Raw genomic sequence first — 15,124 nt, 5'->3', positions numbered from 1 at the left:
TTATTGGGCCTTCATGAGAACTGAATACTTGGCAATAGAACACCAAATTACCATGTGATCTGAGCAGTACTTCATGAATTGAGATTTATTGGACTCACTAAGCCATGAAATTAGACATTCATAGATGCAATCTTTTATCAAATAGCTATGATGTATGTGGTTGAACAGGTCCTGAAAGAACAAGCAATTTACATGAAGAAATTGTCCAAATGCCTATGGTTCCTAGATATGTAACAATGTCTTTCTACTGCAAACATGTACCTATGGCCTCATAAAATAATTGAGTAAGAGGTCAGGCAGGGTGTGGCACTGATGGTTCTTCACACTAAGCAGGAACCACCCAGAAGGGGACATCTATGTTATTAGAGCCCCTTGCTGGGACAACCATGAAAGCACTGGTGAAGAGACCACCTCACAATGGGCAGAACTCTGGGCAAGGAACAGGTCATATGTTTCCCTTGGAAGAAATGACCAGATGTTAACTCGATTCTGATTTGTGGGCCATAGTCAAAGGTTTGGCTTTGTGTCAGAGACTTACTTAGGAAGGTGAATAATTGGAAAATTGGTGAGAAGATATTCGGAGAATAGATATTGTTATAGGAGTAGTCAAGGCCCATTAAGGGAAAATTATTTTCTTCAGATCCACACAATAGGACTTCTGGTGTGGTTGGACCCTGACATTCAATTTGGGCAGGTCAGAAACCTACCTAAGGGACCATCCCTCAGGGAGACAGGACTACCCCTCTGGAAGGCAGAACTTCAGTAAGCCATGCTAAGGAGACAGGAGGAATAATTATCCCTTTAATGAGATAATCACTCTGTTTTTTAGAATCCCCACTCTATCATAACAGCTCACAGTGGCTTTGTTCTGATTCACTCAGAGAAGTATGCCTGGTTCTTTCCTTCTTCCTGCCTGTGTTCCAAACACACTTTCACTAATACTTTGGGATTTGCTGTGTTTAAAGCTCCCCTCCCTGCCCTGAGGCTGCTTGTCCACCATGTGGCTGACTTCCGTGCCAGCCTAACTCAGATGGCATGGCTTCCTGTTTTTTTCACTATCTTACTCCTCCAGGAAGCTCCTGGGACCCACAGCTTGCTTACTTTGAGGTTTTCTTTTAAATCCTACTAAAGCTGTTATTACACTTTTTAGTTCATTCTTAAGGTATTTTATTAGCATGACTAAGCTACTCAAATTCTTGGGGACCTCAATTTTCCTAGTAACATGTAATTGACTCTGGCATGACTATCCAAGATTTCTGATAACCATATGTTGATTGATCTCTTCAAATGGTAAAATGTCTTAAAGATACTTAATGTCTCATGAAAATATTCATCAAAAGCTAATTTCAGCAAAGGAGATGCTCACTAATTAGAGGATATTGTGAGTTATTCTATGGAACATCAGCCTCTTTCACTGGCCATAACCATTATTGCTCAGTGGGTCCAAGAATAAAGGGGCAGTTGTGCAGAAATGGAGGCTGAATATGGACTCAACAATGTGGTCTTCCACACACCAAAACTGACAGGATATTACTACTGCTTAGCACCAAATATTCCAAAAGTGGGGATCAATACTGAGCCCTAGATATGGTTCTTTTCTCTGGGGTGACTTGGTGGCAAGATCACTAAATTGGACTATTTGCATCCTGGGAAGGGTTGTGCTTCATTTTTTATTGAATTGACACATATTCTGGCTACAGGTTTGTCTTCTTGTACATTAGTCTCCTGCCAAAAATATTTTCTTAGACTTATAGGTGCCTTATCCACTGTTGTGGTGTTCCACACAGTATTATTTCTGAATAAGCAACTTCATGGTAAATAAGTGTGGCAGTGGACCCTTGAAATACACTAGTCTTATCAAATACCCCACCATTCTGAGGCAGCTGGTTTAATAGAAAGAAATATGGTCTTCTAGAGACACAGTCACAGCACCAATTAGGTAGTAATAGCATGGTGGACTAGGGATAGGTTCTCTGGATGACTTCTCTTATAGCCAAGAGTCCACTGATTCAGGAACAAAGTGGTAGCCATGGGAATGGCACCACTCAGCATTACCCCTGGTAACCCACTAAGAAAAAATTTTCTTCCCCAAACTTTATTACTAGGTGTCCTAAAAATTTTGTATCCAGAGATTTGAGGGCTTCTGTCAGGAGGTACAACAAAAATTCCATTGAACTGGAAGCTAAGACTTCCTCCTGGCCACTTTGGGCTCCTGATATTTTTAAGTCAAGAGGCTAAGAGAGGAATAACAGTATTAGGAAGAGTGATTGATACAGACTAAAATATGTGAACCTATTTTCCACAATGGAGGTAAGGAAGAGTTTGGAGTGCACAAGATCCTTTAGGGTACATCATGGTATGGCCATGTCATATCACTAAGGCCAATATGAAACTACACAAATCCAATCAAAGCATATGATAAATGGCTCAGACCCTTCAAGAATGAAGATATTGTTACTTTACCAGGTGGCATGGGAAGTGAGTGATGCATGATGTGACTAGAGACATAGTTAAAGACCACAGACTTGTGGAAAAAATATTTCATGTCATCATATTAGGAGTTCCCCCTGGCCTCTGAGGTTATAGTGTCCCAGTGAGAGGAGGAGCCAGGGACACTGGTAACAGAAGATACTGGTGGCCAGGAGAGATGTGCTGACACCTGCAGGAGTTGTTCAGGTTCTGTCACTTTGTGAACCATGCCACCACAAGTCACTGACTTTTCACAAAGGCTTTCCCCCTTGCGATCTATGCAGCCCGCTGACTCTTCAGCTGCCTGGAGTCAGCTGCAACCTGGTGCCCCACCACCCTGGGTCCGCCCCACCACTCTGGGTCCTAGCCAAATGAGCTTCTGCCCATCCCCCACCCCCCCATACCTGCTTTTCAGGCCACTCCCTTGCCCTGCCGGTGGTGTAGTACAAATACCTGGGCCGAGCAGAGCAAGCCAGCTGCTCCCTTCTCAGGCCAGTCCTACAGGGACAGCACAAGCACCAGGAACCAGCAGAACTAGTCTAGATGCCTGGCCACCCGCTACAGCCACCACCACTGCCGTGGCCCCCACTGCCGTGGCCCCCACTCGCAGTGCCCCATTTGAGGGTTGGGATTTTACTGTTGCTGCCACGACCACAAGCACCACTGTGCTGAGCAGCCACAGTTAGCCACCACTAGAGTCAGGTGGGGCAGTCCTATCCCATGCTGCTGTGTCCCAGCCACCCAGGTTTCTTTTACCAGTTTCTCTACATTAGCTCTTCAGGTGGCTCACCACCACCCCACTCCCCCATGTGAGCTGCATGTGAGCTGCATGAGTGCTGCATGTAAGCAACCACAGTGCCTTCCCACCCCAGCTCAGACATGCACTTTGCACAGCTGGCCCACCTCCGCTGGTGCCGAAGCCCAGAGATCATTCGTGATGGCTGGTCCCTGGGCTCCAGATTCTGAGCCAGAGCGCTTGGTCGCTCTTGCACTTGGTAGCAGCTCCAATCCTGCCTCAGTGCCAAGCCTGCCTGACCTTCCCGCCAGCACTATCAAACATCATGACTACAGATGATTACCAGTGCCCAGCTCTGCCGACACTGTCAGCATCGTCAGAGCTGGTAAGACTTGGGAATTTTCAAATGAGGTATTTATAAAAAGGAAGAAAATCTTTCCCATGTTAAGAATCAGAAATGTCACAATGCAGGGAGTTAGGACTCTGTTTACTGCTACTACAGATGGCTTGAAAATGGAAAAATATTTTTGGTTGTGAACCTAGCCTTTAACAACTGAGCCATCTCTCCAGCCTAAAAATACAGAGATTTATTTTTTATTTTTTTAATTTTTGTTTTTTGAGACAGGGTTTCTCTGGGTAGTTTTTGGTGCCTGTAGCTGGGCGGTGGTGGTGGTGCACGCCCTTAATCCCAGTATTCGGGAGGCAGAGGCAGGCAGATCTTTGTGAGTTTGAGGCCAGCCTGGTCTAGAGAGTGAGATGCAGGAAAAAGGAGCAAAGCTACACAGAGAAATCCTGTCTCGAAAAAAAAACCAAAAAAAAAAAAAAAAAAAAAAGAAAGAAAATGGAAAAATAAATGAGGGGATAGACAACTTAGCTGGGGTTGACACAATGTCATTCGTAATTATCAGTATATTAATTCACACTTGATCCTTAAAAATGTTTTAAGTGTGCCAAATATGATAACTTGACTGATAAGATACAAACCTTATGTTAAAAACCTTTAGATCAAAAAATTGAGTTGATTTCTCATTTTTAATCACAGTTTTATAGTAACATAAACATAAATGTCAATCCTGTACATTCAAAGAGGCACTTGGGGGACAGGTTGCTGTGGAGTGGTCTTAAGCTGTTGTCCTGAGGTTAGCAGTGCTCAGATCACCTAAGAACTCAGAAACAAATGGTCCTGAGTCTCATCCCAGATCTACCAAATAAGAAACAGGAAGGCTGGGACCCAGTGCTGATCCTTCACGGAGCTCTCCTTAACATGGTCTGTATGCACACTAAAACACAGAGATCCAAAAAGCATGTTCTGTAGTTAGGCCAACTCGATCCTAACAGTAGCTCTTCCATTCACAAGCTATGTCACCCTGAGTGAATTACCTTCTGAGAGTTTTCTCCAGAGTCTTTAAAAATGAGATTATAGTCCTTGCCTCACTAAAGTCTGAGGAGAAACAAAACCTAATTTAAAAAAAAAAGTGCCTGGCACACAGTAGGTGCTTAAAAAAAAATCCTAAAATGCACCCCTGACCCCCTGCCAGGAGCATGACATTAAAAACAACTAGGAAGAAAAAATTTTTCTTTTGAACAAGTGCAAAGTAACTAAATAGCTGCTTCCAAGACTGAAGTTTTTGATTCTGAAAAACTTAACTGTAGATCAATCTTTCCCTTAATTTTGTGCTATTAACTCAACAGCTTTCAAGTAATAATATTGAGACTATTGGTGGTGAGGATGTGACTCCCTCTGTTGCTCTGAATTAGTGTTAAATCCTGCAAGGTGAATTTCTGTAAAGGTGGATTCTATAAAAGCTAGTGCACCCACTGTGCAGTGTCTCCTTGGACATGATAGAGTTCCCAGATGGGTTATCTGAAACTATTTACAAAATACAATTCAATTCTGAAAGTAAACACAATTGCTGTTTTTACAAACCCCAGAACTTCACAGGGGTAACGGCACTTTTCAGGCACCCAACTCCTTTCTCTCACCGCACACGTGCAGCCAATAGATGGCAAACACCAGAGTTCTCTGTGAGGAACGCTGAAAATGGCAGAAAGGCTTGGTGTGGTAAAGCTGACATCAAATCCTACCTATTCCTTGTATGGGTGCGGAAGAAAACCCAAAGTGAGCCTCAGTATCCAAAATCATGTAAATACAAGTGATTTTTTGAAAAAGCTCTCTGAAATGTCCACGTGGAAGTGTGCAGAAGCCATGCTCCAGGTAAAGAAGCAAATCCATCCTGTGGTTTGCACATCACAAAGCGGTGTTCAGGCAGTGGCGTAATAACATTGATGATCATGTAAAAACATGTTCCATCATTTTTTCCTCCACCCAACTCTCCACATTGACACTCATTATGTAACGAAATTCTACAAAGTTGTTTCATGTCCCTGCCAATGATGAGGTTGTTAGCAGGAGACAGTGTTTGTGTTGGGGCCACCTCTTCTGCATCAGCACCCAGGTGTTCAGCCAACACCTGTAGAGTGATGTATCCACAATACAGATGTTTTCTCAGTTTGAGATCTTTGCCCCATCTCTCCCTGATTCCCCAAATGTTCTCTTTCAGATCTGTTTACTTGTGTCTCTTCTTAAAGTGGTGTTGTTAGCCTTTTAAAAACTGATGGGATATATTTCCAGTGCTTTATAAAATATTAGGCACCATGACTGGGCAAGGTCCACCCATGCTTAGGATGTCATTATAGAGACTATAATGTATTTTGGTAAAATACACTTTGTTTTGATGACCAGTACAGAAAAACAAAATTCATAGAAAACACAGACGGATATTTGACAGCAAGAAAAGAAACTATCACAAAGATTATTTTGTTGACTAGTACATGAAAGTTGAGAAATGACTAATTGGAAATTATTTTAAACTACCATGTTATAACTATAAATGAATATAAAAATATTCATAGAAATGGAATGTATTCAAAACTATATACTCAGTTGACCTGGTCTATCACTTTACCAGCCATGATCAATCTTTTAAACATGCACAGCAAGAACTATTCCAACAGTGTTCTCAATTAAATCTTTTTATTATGAAACATTAAAAAAAAAGATACAAACCTTAGAAAGATTTACTATTGATAATATACAAGCTTTAGAAATACTTACTACTTACAAATACAAGCCTTAGAAAGACTTACTAATGAAAGTAAGAAAATTTTGACTGATAAGATGGAAACATTAGAAAGACTTACTATTGATAAGGTATAAGCTTCAGAAAGACTTACTACTTACAAATACAGGCCTTAGAAAGACCTACTAATAAAAGTAAAAAGATTATTCAGACACAGACAGGAATTTAGGGCAGAACCTACCTCACTATCGCACTATGAAATTAAAGGCTATTAGAAAACCAACCTTAGCCGGGCGGTGGTGGCGCACGCCTTTAATCCCAGCACTTGGGAGGCAGAGCCAGGTGGATCTCTGTGAGTTCGAGGCCAGCCTGGGCTACCAACTGAGTCCCAGGAAAGGCGCAAAGCTACACAGAGAAACTCTGTCTCGGAAAATCAAAAAAAAAAAAAAAAAAAAGAAAAAAAAAGAAAACCAACCTTAATTTATCCAATTACCATACAAGAACAACCACCAGATAACAGGCATTCCCAAGGCTATGCAGAAGCTAACCAGAATCCTGTTGAAATGTTAGATTTGAGAAGATTTAAGGAAGCAATAGTTTCATATAGTATGCATTTACCTTTTGTGAAGCAGTTGTTAAATTCATGGGCAACTAGGAACAGAATTATTCCACAAGATTGGAAAGATGTAGCTACAACAACACTGGAAGCTGGTCCTCAGTTACAATGGAAAACATGGTGGAGAAAGGAAGCTAGGGTGATATAGCAACAAAGTAGGGCTAGAGATGTGGAAATTTCCCAAGACCAGCTTCTTGGGAAGTTCAATATGCTGATTTGCAAAGACAGTATGCTATGGATATCACTCTATATAAATAAAACACTGATGGCCAGTGACCAGACAGGAAGTATAGTCAGGACAAGGAGAGAGGAGAATTGGGGGAACAGGAAGAAGGAGGGGGAGACACTGCAGCCACCGCCAGGACAAGCAACATGTAAAGACTCTGGTAAGCCATGAGCCACGTGGCAAGGTATAGATTTATAGAAATGGGTTAATTTAAGATATAAGAACAGTTAGCAAGAAGCCTGCCACAGCCATACAGTTTATAAGTAATATAAGTGTCTGAGTGATTATTTTATATTTGGATTGTGGGACTGTGGGGCTTGGTGAAACCTGGAGAGAAGCTCTCCAACAAAAACAGTCTACATTTAATGATCACACCTTGGCTCTATGTTGTACAACAGTTTTGAGTGCTTGGAACAGGGTAGAAGAATCAGAAAAGAGGAATGAGCCAGTTACTAAACTTATACAAGGCCTTCACTGTTTTTTTTTATTACAAAGATTGACTTCAGCTGTAAATAGAATGATATCAGAACCAGAAGTTAGATAAATATTAACTGAATCTTTGGTTTTCGAAAATGCTAATTCACAGTGCAAGAGGGGGATTAGGCCTTTAAAAGCAAGATCAACATCCATAGATGAAAGGATCCAAAATACAATCAGTATTAGATTTTGTATTAATGATACTACTTGGATAGAAGAGGTGATTTCCAAAAACTTTAATAAACATCAAAAGGTCAGATGCTGTAATTGTGTTAAAAAGAGCATCTAAAAAGGGTTGTAGACAAGGTATTCCTAGAAACAGAAGGTCCCTGCCTTCTGGAGTATGTAGAAGGTGTGGCAAAGGCTGTCATTGGACTAGTGAATGCAGATCAACAAGGGACAAGCAAGGTAACCTTTTGCAATTAGGAAATGCCCTAAGAGGTCTCTCACATGCCCCAAAGTCAAATTTGGTTCAATCATTCCCGGTCAGCACGGGGGAAACTTCTCCATAGAGCAATGAAAAGAAGTGCTGGTTAAACTCAAGCTGCTCTGAATGACAAAACACCTTCACTAAACAAAACAAAACTTTCAGGAGAGAACATACACCAAGTATTTTGACAAACTTCTATAAATAACCAAAACCAAGGCTAAAAAAATGATAATGGGCATTGTGATTGAAGGTTTGGTTGACACAAGCATGCATGTAACAATAATTTGACCAAAATCTTGTCATCCATATTGGCCTCTTCAGAAAGTAAATGTTCAGCTTCTAAGAATCGGAACTTTGTCTCAGTTAAAACAAAGTGCAAGATGGGTCAAGTATATAAAGCCAGAAGGACAGATGAGAAAATTAAAACCATATGTGACTAACAAAGCAATGAATTTAAGGGAACACAATTGTTGCAACACTGAAAAGCACAAATTAACATTCTTCTAGTCTCAGAAACAAAGCAAAAAATAAAGAATTGTTCTGAGAGAAATATTGAGAAGTATTACAACCAACAGTCACATACTGTCCAGGTTGTACATAAACAGGGCGCAACAGCTGTTGGTCTTTCAAAGGAACCAACAGCCCTACCTTTGAAATGGTTAACCACAATGGCAACTGACACCGGAAGAAAGTTTCAGGCACTAGAACAGCTGATAGAGGAGCATCTAAATGCTCAGCATGTTGAGGACTTGACCAGTCCTCGGAATTCTCCTGTATTTGTCATTAAAAAGAAATCTGGAAAAAGGAAAACATTAACAGATTTAAGAGCAATAAATAAGATGACTCAACCAATGGGATCTTTACACCCTGGAATTCCTTTGCCTTCCTTATTATCTAAGGGGTGGTCTACTATAATGGTTGAATTAAAGGACTGATTTTTTACTATACTTTACAAAAACAGGATAGAGATAAATTTGCCTTCACAGTGCCTAATTATAATAATTTCCAGCCTGTTAAAAGGTATTGGTGCAAGTTCATCCACAAATGATGTTAAACAGCCCTACTCTGTGTCAGTATTTTGAACAATAGCCATTGGAAATAATTTGTAAACAGTTTCCTCAATCTATAATTTACCATTATATCGATGAAATCTTTTTTTAATTAAGAAATTTTTTTCATTCATTTTACACATCATTCAAAGATCTCCCACCCTCCATCCTCTCCCTCACAACCCACCCTCCCACTCCCCACCACAAGAAGGCAAGGCCTCCCATGGGGAGGCACATGGATGATATCTTATTAGCTGATTCAGACACAAAAACCTTAGGAAAAAATGGTTGAAGTGTGGTGATATTTTATTTGTGCTGAAATGTGATATTTTATTTGTATGTTAATAAATAAAGTTTGCCTGAAGATCAAAGTTCACATAGCGAGCCATAAACAGAAGTCAGGCAGTAGTAGCACATGCCCTTAATCTGATCACATGGCAGGCAGAGTCTCTGTGTGGTCAAGGACAAGCCAAGTGTGGTGACACACACCTTTAATCCCAGTACCAACCATAGAGGCCTGGAGGTCTGTATAGACAAGCAGTGATGAGGAAGTGATGTGGCTGGGCTTAGAGCCAATGAGAAGGCAGGCAGAACAGGAAGGTAATAAAAGCACAAGTTAGACAGGAAGAATCTCTCTTTGGGGAAGCAACAGCATGGTGGTAAGCTAAGGCTAGTTGTGGCTATTCGCTATTTCTCTGATCTCTTTGGCTATTACCCCTGTATTTGGCTCCGTGTTTCTTATTTAATAAGATTGTTTCAAAATTCATCTCCATTGAAGAGGTGAGGAAAATTTTGCCTTGTTGAGTCTACAAATTGCTTCTGAAAAAAATGCAGAGAGGATATTTTATTAATTATCTAGGATATAAGATAGTTTTACAAAAGACTCAACCACAGAAAGTACAAATCAGAAGAGATCGATTATGAACTCTTAATGATTTTCAAAAATGCTAGGATGTATTAGCTGGCTACAGCTCACAATTAGATTGACAACTCAAGAACTAAGTAATTTATTTAAAACCTTACAAGGTGATAAGGGCTTAACTAGTCCAAGAAAATTATCAGCTGAGGCTGAGAGAGAATTGGCTTTGGTAGAGAAGAAATTATAAGATTCACATGTGGATCATCTAGATCCAGAGACTGATTGTATTTTGCTTATTTTACCTTCTATGCATTCTCCTATAGGAATTCTTATGCAGAGAGAAAATAATATCTTATAACACATATTTTTGTTTGAGAACATAGTAAAAAATTAAATATCTATGTAGATAAAGTTGCTGAATTGATTCTGAAAGGAAAATTGAGACTTCATCAATTAACATGAATAGACCAAGAGAAACTGTAATACCTCTTACTAATGCTGGAATTGCCTCATTATAGGCAAAACATGAACATTGTCAAAGAGTTTGAAGCAATGTCTTGGAAGAGATTAGCAACAAATACTCCCCAAAGCAAGAGATTTCAGTTTATAAAAAGAACTAATTGGATCCTTTCTCACATTGTGCAAGGAAGACAAATTTCTAGAGCCCCTACATTCTATACTGATGTAAATATGTCAGGAAAGGCAGGTTATAAGTAAGGAAAGATAAGTAAAGTGGCGATATTTTTTTTTAATTTTATACTCAAAGTCCTTATGGTTCCATTCAAAAGTCAGATTTATATATGCTAATTTCATGGTATTATTTGATTTTCCAGAATTTCTCATTGACTCTCAATGTGCAGAAAGAGTTATTTTACTTATTGAAACCACTGAATTTAATTCAGATGATTCAGAATTAACTTTGCTATTTATTTAATTACAAGAAATAATCAAAAATAGAAATCATCCCTTGTATATAAAAAATATCATATGCCACGTGGGTCTACCACACCCTCTATCACAAGGTAATGTTGATATCAGTCAGCTATTGGTAGGAAATGTCCTCGAAGCCTCACAATTTAATAAGAAACACCATGTTATTAGCAAAGATTTGAAGAAAGATTTTTCTGTCACTTTGCCACAAGCCAAGGAAATTATAAGAAAATGTCCTACTTCTTTGTATAACTAAACTCCACTACCTGCAGGAAGTAACCCAAAGGGTACTCAAAGAAATGAAACTTGACAAATACATGTGTTTCATTTTCTAGAGTTTATAAAATTAAAGTGTGTGTACCATACCATAAACAGTTATTCAGAATTTCAATGGGCAACTGCTTTAAGTTCTGAAAAGGCTCATTCTGTAATTATTTATTTATTAAAAGTTATGGCCATCATGAGGATACCTGTACAAATTAAGACTGATAATGCTCTAGCATATGTCTCTAGTAAAATGAAACAACTTTTACATATTACAATATAAACGATATTTCAGTTATACTTACAGGACAAGCAGTTATCAAAAGACCTAATCACACTTTAAAAAAATGTTTAATAAAAAGAAAGGGGCCATAAAGACCTCCAAGTATCATGGTCATGAGATTCAATATTAATTGTATCTCAGATCCATTTTTCCAAGGGTGCTGATCTTGCCTTTAATGGCCTAAGTACCCTTTTGCATTGTGCATTAGCATTTTCAAAAGCCAGAGATTCAATTATTACCTGTCTAGCTTCTGAATTTGGTATCATTCTATTACTGCTGAAGACAGCCTTTTTAAGAAATCTGTGGAGGTTTCTTTTGGGCCCTGTATAACTTTTGTAAAGGACTCAGTTTTCTTCCCTACTTCCTCAATTCTGTCCAAGCATTCAAGGCTGCCATGTCTTAGGGTGTGGTCATCATATAAAGATTGTCTTTATATATCAGCATAATCACCTCCTCCAAGAAGTTGATCTTGGAAAATTTCCATACATTTAGCCCTACCACATTCTTCTGGTTCCGCCTGGCCGGCAGTCCTGCAACCTCTTATAAAATAATCATTCCGAGGCTTAATATTAATTACAAACTGTATGGCCTATGGCAGGCTTCTTCTTAGCTAGCTCTTTCATCTTAAATTAACCCATTTCTATTCATCTATAAGTTACTATGTGACCATGGTGTTACTGGACTGCTGGCATCTTGCTGCTCCTTTGGCGGCTGCCGCATCTCTCTAGACTCCACGTTTCTCTTTTGTATCTCTCCCATTGGATTTCCTGCCTACCTCTAAGCTGCCTTGCCATAGGCCAAAGCAGCTTATTTATTAACCAATGGGAACAACATATATTCATTCACAGCGTACAGAAAGACATCCCCCAGCAGGGAGGCAGAGAAGCAGAGACAGAAGAGATAGAGTGTACCAGTGAGACAAAGTGGGTATAGAATTGATTCAGGGTGGCAGTGACTGGTCCTACTACCAGGACTGCTGCACCAAACTGAGTTAATAGAAGAAGCATGGGGCTACAGAACTTCAAAGGAGGTACCAGGAGAAAATGGAGGAACAATATAAAGAATTGCATTAGCCTGTAGTGAAAGGGATGAAGGTCCCTTTCACCCTGTTTCTCCACAGTAGCCAAAAGATCTCCTTGTGAATGTATCAGGAACAAGTGGAGTTGCTGTAGGGTGAAAGATACTGGGGGAGCTTGCATGGAACAATTTGTTTGGCTATGGGGTAAAGTGTAATCGGAAGTTTTTCTCTGTCCTACCCTGTCTCACAGCTTCTTGTAAATAATCACTCAGAGGCTTGAAACTAATATCAAACCATTTGGCCTATTGCTCAGGCTTATTACTTACTAGCTCTTGCAACTTAAATTAACTCATTTATATTATTCTATGTATTGCCACGAGGCCATGGCATTACTAGTCTGCTGGTATCTTGCTCCTTGGGCAGCTGGCTGGCTTCTCCTGACTCTGCCCCTCTTCTCTCTCTCTGTTTAGATTTCCCATCTGGCTCTATTCTGCCCTGCTATAAGCCAAAGGAGCTTTTTTTTTTTATTAACCAATGGTAATAAAACATATTCACAGCATACAGAAATATATCCCACATCAATGGAGTTCAGTAAATAAAACATTCAGAAGACAGGGTAAAAACATAAGTATGAGTATAATAAAGAGGAAAGGGAAATCCAGGAGAGGCACCAGAGTGGGAGGGAATCAGGATTTTTTTCTTGTCTCTATGCCTTTAGGCTCCATTTCAAACCAGTTAGGATTTGTTAATGTGGAAGCAGCATCATTCAGAGAGGAGGGCACACACACATCCTGTCCTTAGTGGTAGTTACATCTAGTCCTTTTTAACTTGGGAGTGCTGCAGCAGTCAAGGAGGTCCTGAAGGATGTGAAGCTGATCTGAGCTGGCAAGACAGAAGTTAACTGATGCAAGGAAGGCTTCAGTCCAGTTGTTTTGGTTTGAGTCTCCAAAACAAAGTCCAGAGTGCCAAGAAGAGGGATGAGCTGCATGTCCATGGCCCATTAGTCCCCTTTTAGAGGTCACCCAACCTGCTTTTAAGAATTTCAGGTTGCTGATCTTTTCTGTAACAGCTTCAAGACCAGCAAGAGGGTGTCAAGAAGAGCTGTAGTTAAGAGTGTCTCAGAAGAGGTCATTCCAGGGGGCTATGATAAAACTTAACAATTGCCAAAAATCCAGAACCTAAGTCAGGAGATAATAACTGTACAAGTTTGTGGGGAACATTAAAAGACAATGTTACATGAAGAAACTTTTATATCGAGATTAACATGAGTTAATATAAGGTTAAATATAAAGTTAACATAAGGTTAAATGCAACTGTACAACTGAATGAACTACGTACCAGAGTTCTGTAGAAGGATAAGGTAACTGAAATTAGCTATTTGTTATATCTGATAAGGAATAAGCATCTAGAAGCTTTGTAAAAGAAGTCAGCTTTGTAAAAGAAGTCAGTTAAAGTCAACATCCAAGGAATGAATCTGAACAGGAAGTGTCTACGTGATATTTCTTGCTTCTAAGTATGATAAACTTTGTATATTTGTTTCAAATATTCACAATACCAGCTACTGTTTTATGAACAAAAGCAGAGTATCTCAAATAAAACACTTTTGTTAAAAATTTGATAACATAAAATTTTTAAAATTGGGACTATTGTTTTGTTTTTTTTATTTTTTACTTTTTATTTATTTATTTATTTATTTATTTATTTATTTATTTATTTATTTATTTATTTATTTTTGGTTTTTCCAGACAGCTTTTCTCTGTGTAGCTTTGCACCTTTCCTGGTGTGAGACCCTCCCCACCCCTCCCCATATCTGTTTTTAAGGGGACTCTTTGACAGTAAAACTCAGGCCAGTTTCACATTCCCAGAGCTGATGGTAGTCCAACCCCCCTTCTGGGAAAATTCCAAAGCACAGGGTCAAAATGACTGACCATCTAGTGGTGATTGATAAACCATGAGATGTCCTGACTCATGGACAGTGTGACCTGATTCATAGGGTGGACTGTACAACTTCAGACAAAACAAAGCAAGACAAATAAGGATGAAAAAGAGAACAGAGACCTCCAAAAATAAAAATAAGCCAATCCGAGTTGCACCCGTGCCAAACCCCCAACTCCCCTGAAGGGCCTGTGGTTTTTGCCTTTAAAAGCTAGCCTCACAAAGATAGAGGAACTCCTCCCGCCTCACTGTAATGGGTGTAGGAACGGAGTTCCCTGTCTAGGCTTGTATCTATAGAATAAACCTTGCTGTTGTATTCTGGGTATCCTTGGTCTTTGGTGGTCTCCCTGGGGGTGAATTGGGTATAACATTGGAACTCCCTTTGGAGACCAGGCTGGCCTCGAACTCACAGAGATCTGCCTGCCTCATGCTTCCCAAATGCTGGGATTAAAAGCATGTGCCACCACCCGGCAGGATTATTGCTTTAAACAACTGTATTTAGTAGTTGAAAACATGACTTAACACATATTTTGTTAATATTAAATTGTTACACTTATATTTTAGGATTATACAGTAAATATATTTTATATTGTCAGGATACATAAAGAGACAATTTTATTCTAAGTTGTATTCCACCAAAATAAGTGATTTTCAGTTTCTAACTTAAAAAATATACTTCCAGAGACAGTGTCTGCACTGTCAGGTATAAATGGTTCTTTCTCAGTTTTATATAACCACCTCATTCACAGAAC

This window comes from Peromyscus maniculatus, chromosome 5 (genome assembly GCF_049852395.1).
Source record: "Peromyscus maniculatus bairdii isolate BWxNUB_F1_BW_parent chromosome 5, HU_Pman_BW_mat_3.1, whole genome shotgun sequence".
Lineage (NCBI taxonomy): Eukaryota > Metazoa > Chordata > Mammalia > Rodentia > Cricetidae > Peromyscus > Peromyscus maniculatus.
The sequence above is the reverse complement of the archived record's forward strand: the minus strand, read 5'-3'. Positions refer to the sequence as shown.